This window comes from Micromys minutus, assembly GCF_963924665.1.
Source record: "Micromys minutus genome assembly, chromosome: 6".
Classification (NCBI taxonomy): Eukaryota; Metazoa; Chordata; class Mammalia; order Rodentia; family Muridae; genus Micromys; species Micromys minutus.
The window spans coordinates 27,279,465-27,287,539 of record NC_137975.1 but is presented as its reverse complement, the minus strand read 5'-3'; positions in this window follow the sequence as shown (position 1 = coordinate 27,287,539).

Genomic DNA, 8,075 nt, shown 5'->3' with positions numbered 1-8,075 from the left:
TGCTGCCAGAATTCCTGCTTCTCCAGCCTCAGCCTTTGCCCATGCTCAAGGTTCCCTGGAGCTAAGTTCCCAATGGTTACACTGTGAGATGGCACAGACTAAGAGATATACATTTATTCAAATGCTTGAGGGTTTTTGTTTTTGTTTGTTTGTTGAGATAGGGTGTCTTTATGTAGCCCTGGCCGTTCTGTAACTCGATCTGTAGTCCTGGCCAACCCAAACTTGATCTGCCTGCCTCTGCCTCCCAATCACTGGGATTAAAGGGGTGGCCACCACTGCCCAACTAGTCTATCTTTTTCATCAAAAATTGTATTTTTAGCTTTTATTTTTAAAACATAAGCAATTGTGTGTGTGTGTGTGTGTGTGTGTGTGTGTGTGTGTGATAATATTTTCAGTGACTGATGTTTAAGACAATGTGATGGTTTGTATATGATCGGCCCAAAGAGTGGCACAATTAGAAGGTGTGGCCCTGTTGGAGGGGGTGTGTCGCTGTGGGTGTGGGCTTTAAGACTCTCATTGTAGCTGCCTGGAAGTCAGTAATCTGCTAACAGCCTTCAGATGAAGATGTAGAACTCTCAGCTCCTTTGGCACCATGCCTGCCTGGATGCTGCCATGTTCCTGCCTGGATGATAATGGGCTGAACCTCTGAACTTGTAAGCCAGCCCCAATTAAATGTCCTCATAAGAGTTGCCTTGGTTATGGTATCTGCTCATGTCTGTAAAACCCTAACTAAGACAGAAATTAGTACCAGAGTGGAATATTGCTGTGATAGGCCTGACCATGCTTTTGTTTGGAAGAACGTAGATTTTGGGACTTCGGATTTGGAAAGCCATGGAAGGCTTTAAGTGGGGCTTAATTAGGCTCCTACTACCATGCCTCCCGACCACAATAGGCTGAACTGCCTTGGACTGCGAGTCCAAACAAAAGTAGGAATATGGAAGATCTTGTTGCTGTGAGTGATTTCAACTGTGCAGACCTGGCCCAAGAGGTTTCAGGGGAGAATAATTCCAATATGTGGCCTAGAGACTGTTTTGTGGTATTTTGGTGAAAAAATGTGGCTTTTTGCCCTTGTCTGAAGAGTCGACCTAAAGCTAAGATGAAGAGACTTATGTTAATTGCATTGACAAAGGAAGTCTCAGTACAGACAACCTGCATTTTATAATTTGTCATGATCTCCTTGATGCCCCACCCTCTTTGGGGCTCATCTTGTCTCCCTTCCCCAACTCAAACCAAAGCTTAGAATGAGTTGCTAGACCATAAACAAAGTTCTAGGATGCTTGAGGACCAGAATTCTTACATAGTGTATTCAGACGGTCCTTGTGACATCTAAAGTTTTTCAGCGATTATAGAGATGTGGCAATAGAAGCTCTGTCTTCACAGTCTAAGTCAACTTAGTTGCTGGGACTCCTGGGACTCAGCTTCCTCGTCTGCCAAGTGATGGTAACAGTAACACTGCAAAGCCAGTCACCCTACAAACCCAGGCTTCCAAGACAGTCCACTATGATGGGTAACCTTGTTTGTCAAGTTGACGAGGTTAAGAATCACCATGACAAACCAATCTCTGGGCAAGTGTATGCCCTCACAGATTTATATTAGGTTAACAGAGTGGGAAGTCTCACCTTAAGTGTGGATAGCGCCATCCCAAGGCATGGGATGCAGAGAAAAGAAAGGGCTAGCTGAGTGCCAGCTAGTACCTGCTCATCACTATAAATACAATGTGAATAGCTTAATTAGGCTCCTATACCATGCCTCCCCGACCACAATAGGCTGAACTGCCTTGGACTGTGAGTCCAAACAAAACTTTCTTTCTATAAATTGTATCTGCCATTTATCTTTGTTTTTTGAAATAAAGTTGTTCAATTAAAAAAAAAAAAAAAGAAGAATAGAAGTTGAGCAAGCCATAGAGAGCAAACCAGTAAGTATCATTCCTTATGGTCTCCACAGCAGTTCCTGGCCCCAGGTTCCTGCCTTAAGTTCCTGTCCTGATCTCCCAACAGGAAAGAGAATTTGTAACTTGGAAGTACAAAACCAAATAAACTTTTTCCTGCCCCCACCCCAAAAATTGTATCTGCCAGGCATTTTTGTCCCCATATTGAGGAAGTAACTCTATATCATAACCATCTTTGGCTGCTATACTTAACTATCTGAGACTGAGTAATTGTTTAAAACAAACAAACAAACAAACAAACAAACAACTGAGCTCTTCTGGGAGGCAGAGGCAAGCAGATCTCTGTAAGTTGAAAACCAGACTTGTTTATACAGCAAGTCCTATGCCAATCTGAGCTACATAACTGAGACTATATATAAAACAAAGTGAATAAACAAATTAAAAAAAAACACTAAAAAACAAAACAAAACCAAAAACCCTAGGGTTATTTCTGGAGGCTGAGAAGTTCAAGAGCACTGTGCTGATTTCTGGCATGGGCACTCTTTTTTGCCACAGCAGGATACGGGCATCACACTGTGAGATGAAGCAGGCAGGAGCTCTGGAGCCTTTAATTGCCACACAGAGGGCTCTACCTTCATGGCCTCATCTAATCCTGATTACCACCCAAGACTCCCTCAGAGCCATTGTGTTAGTTAGGACTTTACTGCTGTGAACAGACACCATGACCAAGGTAACTCTTATGAGGACAACATTTAATTGGGGCTGGCTTACAGGTTCAGAGGTTCAGTCTATTATCCTCAAAGTAGGAACATGGCAGCAGCCAGGCAGGTATAGAGCAGGCAGACTGGAGAGTTCTACATCTTCATCTGAAGGCTGGTAGTGGAAGACTCACTTCCAGGAAACTGGGGTGAGGGTCTTAAAGCCCACACCCACAGTGACACACTTACTCCAACAAGGCCACACCTACTCCAAAAAGGCCACACCTCTAAATAGTGCCACTCTCTTAGCCAAGCATATGCAAATCATCAACTTATGAATTAGGATATCAGCTTTGCAACACATAAACATTTTGGGGGGGAGGACATTTTTCAAACTACAGTACAAGTGGCTGGAGAAATGGCTCAGTGGTTAAGAGCACTGGCTGCTCTTCCAGAGGTCCTGAGTTCAATTCCTATGAACCACATGGTGACTCACAACCATCTATCATGGGGTCCGATGCCCTCTTCTGGCATGCAGGTGTACAAGCAGATAGAACATTTATATACATAAAATAAAATTAATCTTAAAAACAAAACAATTATAGCACATATGAATTGCATTGATTTTGACCTAGGCAGAGGGAAAAAATTCATTTTTAAAAATGAAGAATCTAAAGCCTTAGGGAAGGCTGGTATGTTAGGGACCCACATCTTCCCTGCTCTAGGCTACTGAGCTCTCTTTTACAAGGAAGAAACCTGCTCCCTAGACACATAGGATATCAGAATCTATCAGCAGGAGATCTGGAGCCTACACTTCCATCCCTGCTGGGGTTCCATCACTTTCCAAGAATACGCTGTGATATGGTACCCAGGACATTGCTCCCATCCTCAGTGTACCTCATTATTCTCCTGACCCCAAAAGACTCCCATCCCTGCCTCTGCCCGTGTGGGCTGCTGGCATTTTCTAAGTGAGCCCAGAGTTGGTACCTTCAGGAAGAATCTACTTCTCACTTATAGGAAAGGTATTGGTGAGTACGCCAGGGCTGGGTCACCGATCTGTGTGTCATAAACCACCATCTTCTGTGAGTGGTTACTTTTCTTTCTGCTGTGATAGAAAGCAACTCAAGGACCAGTTTGTTGGCTCACGATCTGAGGATACGGCCTATCGTGGTGAGGAAGAGACAGCGTCAAGAGTGTGAAGCAGCTGACCACAGTGTAAGCACAGCAAAGAACCACAGAAATGTGGGGGCTCAGTCTTCCCATTTTAAATTCAGCCTAAGACCACGGCTCATGGAATACTTCCACCCACATTTAGGGTATGTCTTCCCAACTCAGTTCACCCAGTCTAGACACTCTCGTACAGTTGACCCAAATGGTCTTCCCTCGGGTCATTCTAGAGCCTGTCAAACTGACCACATCACAAGTCTGCTCCTCATCACCTTGACACAAACATTGTCATCTTGAAGCCATAGCTTTCTACTCCTTGTCCCTGTATGCTCAGGGCCATCTCATGATGCAAAGTGCATTTAGTTTAACTTCAAAAGCCCCCATAACCTTTAGCAGCTCCAGTACTATGTATAAGTAAGTCCAAGTCTTTTCTGGGATTCAAGTCACTCTCTTGAGTACCACTGAAGTAAATATAATATTATATATATATATATATATATATATATATATATATATACATATATATTCAATATATAATTTCATAGAATAAATAAATATTCAACTGGGAGGAATGGGGTCATAGGAAGAAATGATGGGACCACAGAAAGACCAAATCCCAGCAGGAAAACCCTAAATCCTGTAGCAGCGGGTTTGGCATCTGGAGCTCCTAATAGAATCTTTGAATAGCCCCGCCTCTCCATTTCTTCTGTCTGAAAAAAAAAAAAAAAAAAAAAAAAAAAAAAAAAAAAAAAAAACATAGTATCTCTCTCCTGGGCTCTACTTCTTGGCAGGTGTCCTACTGTATTAGTCAGGGTTTTCTAGAGTCATAGAACTTGTGGCATGAATTCCTCCTCTCCATATATGTATGTGTATGCATATGTATATATGTATATAAGATTAATTGGAGTGACTTAGAGGCTGCAGTGTAAACTAATCCAACAATGGGCAGCTGTGGATAAAAAGTCTGAGAATCTAGTTGTTGCTCAGTTGCACAAAGCTGAGTATCTCAGCTGGTCTTCTGTATATTCAGGAATCCCAGAGAGGAACAGGCTCGGCTCTAATTCCAGTGAAGGAATGGATGTGCTAGCAACGTGAGGGCAGAGCAAAAGCTTCTTTCTATGTCCCTATGTAATTATACTTCCAGCAGAAGATATGGCCCATATTAAAAGTGTGTCTTCCTGCCTCAAGATTTGGATTTAAGGTGTGTGTGTGTGTGTGTGTGTTCCTACCTCAAAGGTCAGGATTAGAAGTGGATTCACCCACTTTGAACCCAGAAGAAAATCACTCACAAGTGTACCCTTTGTTTCTGGATTGTAGTTCATTCCATGTGTCGTTAGGTTGACAACCGAGAACAACCATTACGCCCACCCGTTGTCTTAGCATCTCCAACACCCCAGGGAGCTCCGCTGCAAGCTACTTAGACCTCACCTTCACAGCTACTGGAAATGGCATCTGGAGGCCTCCTTGCAGAGACTCCGACCCTTCCACACACTGTCTGGCCTGACTGGCTTAGTGCAAGCCTCGCTCTTGTATCTTCCATGTGTCTTAATTCAGTATTCTACGGATGAAGCTGCCACGTTCTACTGCAGGCTTGAGAAGCAGCCGGATCCCCTCTTATAAAAAACAGAACATCAGTGGACGTTGTGTGTGGTGCTTTCCTGGGAGAGCTGTTTGGAGTGAGGATTCCTTTAACAATGACTGCTGCCTTCTCGCACTCCTTGTTGGTAACTTTAAACTTGACTGCATGCACACCTTTCCTTGCAAACTTACCATGTATTTATTTTGTCCTTCTTCACTGCGGGTCTGAAGAAGAGCCTGAATGGGAACAGGGTGTAGCCTGAATGCATGATCTTAAGGATCTTGTCTTGAAGAGTCTCCAATCAGATTAGTGTGTTCAGCTCATTACAGCTCTCAAGGCACGAGCAAAATGTAGCCAGACTCTTTCCCAGAGTATAACCCCGATGGCCTGGAACCTTGTTCCTGATCCAATCCTTGTTCCTCTGGGAAACCTCATGAACTGGGCCACCACTCGTCAGTCCTGGCAGCACTCTGGTTGTCTTAGAGTCCCTCTGCCGTGAAGAGACACCACGACCAGTGGAACTCTAAGAAAGGAAGACACTTAATTGGGGCTGGCTTAGCTTTAGAATCCATTGTCATTGTGGAAGGAAGCATCACTGTGCATAGGCAGACTTGGTGCTGGAGCAGCTGAGAGGTCTACATCTTGATCCACAGACAGCAGAAGGAGACTGTGTCCCACACTTGTTATAGCTTGAGCATAGGAGACCTCAAAGCCTGCCCTTCCAGTGACACACTTCTTCAAACAAGGCCACACCTCCTAATAGAGTCATTCCCCATGGGTCAAGCATTCAAAAACATGAGTTTTGGGTGGCCAAACCTATTCAAACCACAACATCAACCTCCTAAACTCCCACCAGAATGACCCACCAAGCTTGGTACATTTTTGTTCTATAGCTTCTAGAATTCACAGGTGCAAACTCTTCCACATGCCTCCCGGAAGATCATCTCCAAAAGCTTCCAAGTCACATGGTCAGGCTTACCTCAGCAATGACCCCCACTTCTTGGTCCCAACTTTCTCCATTATTATTAAAAAAACAAAAACAAAAACAAAAAAAAACTCCTGTGACAAAATACTTGACACGAAGGAAGCATTTATTTTGGCTCTGGCTCTGAGTTTGAAGATAAGAGTCTTTATCCTAGGAAGGATGGGGCAGCAGGAGTGGGGCTACATTGTATCTACACTCAGGAAGCAGAACACAGGGGGCGTTGTTGCTCAGCTCCCCCTTCTTGCTCTCTCTTTTAAAATTTATTTATGTATTTCATGTATGTGAGTACATTGTTTCTGTCTTCAGACACACCAGAAGATCCCAGTACAGATGGTTGTGAGCCATCATGTGGTTGCTGGGAATTGAACTCAGGACCTCTGGAAGAGCAGTCAGTGCTCTTAACAGCTGAGCCATCTCTCCAGCCCTCCCACTCTCTTTTTAATGTGAACCTACGGACTAGGACCATCTACACTTAGGGTATAGTTTTCCATCTCAGTTAGCCCACTCTAGGAACCCTCTGTCTCCTAGGTGAGTCTAAATCTTGTCACGTTGGCAATCAACAGTTACACCCACCAATAATAATGGCAAATCAAAAGTTACCCTTTACCTCAGATCTAAAAGTTCTCAACCTTCTTGGGTCTCATATTAGTTAGGGTTCTCTAGAGTTACAGAATTTATGGAATGAACACACACACACACACACACACACACACACACACACACACACACGTAATTTATTGGACTGACTTACAGGCTTCAGTTCAACTAACCCAACAATGATCAGCTATGAATGGGAAGTCCAAGAACCAGGTAGTTGCTCAGTCCCATGAAGCAGTTCAGCTGGTTTTCTGTATCAGCCGGAATCCTGAAGAAGTAGGTTCCAACAGATGTGCTGGCAAGTAAGTGCAGGCAGGTGAAGAAGAGCAAATCCTTCCTCTTCCATTGTCCTTCTGTAGGCCTCCAGCAGAAGGTGTGGCCCAGATTAAAGGTGTGCCTTAAGATCTGGATTAAAGATGTGTGTCCATCTAGATTAAGAGCCTGCGTCCTTCCTACCTCAAGATCTGGATCAAAAGCTTGTATCTTCCAGCCTCAAGATCTGGGTCACAGGTGTGCCCTTCATTTCTGGATTGTAGTTCATTCCAGATACAGTCAAGTTGATAATTGAGAATAGCTATCACAGTCCACCCTTTGTCAACTTGACACGAATCATATCTCATGTCCAAATGAAGAGTAACTAAGTTATAGATAAGCCTGACATGATATAACTATCCCTTGTATAGCTGTGAGTGCACAAGCAAGAATCAGGCTGGCAAGATGGCTCAGCGGTTAAGAGCACTGGCTGCTCTTCCAGAGGTCCTGAGTTCAATTCCCAGCATCTACATGGTGGCTCACAACCATCTGTAATTGGAACTGATGCCCTCTTCTGGTGTGTCTGAAGACAGCTACACTGTACTCATAAAATAAATGAATCTTTAAAAGTCCTTAAAAAAATAAACAAGAATCAGGTCATAATAATGCCTTAGATAATATAACCATCCCTTGTGGAACCAAAAAAGCATTGCAAATTTAGAATAGGTTGATGTCCCTTGGGAAACATTTTTTTTAGTCACAAAATAAAACAGAAGCACTCATGACACTTAAAATTCTCGCTTCTGTACCTGCTCATGTGGCCTTACCTGGTATTTATAACTACCTTCCTTTACTACCCATTCTGTATTTCCTCCACCCTCTGCAAGCACCTCAGCAGGCCTTGGCTCT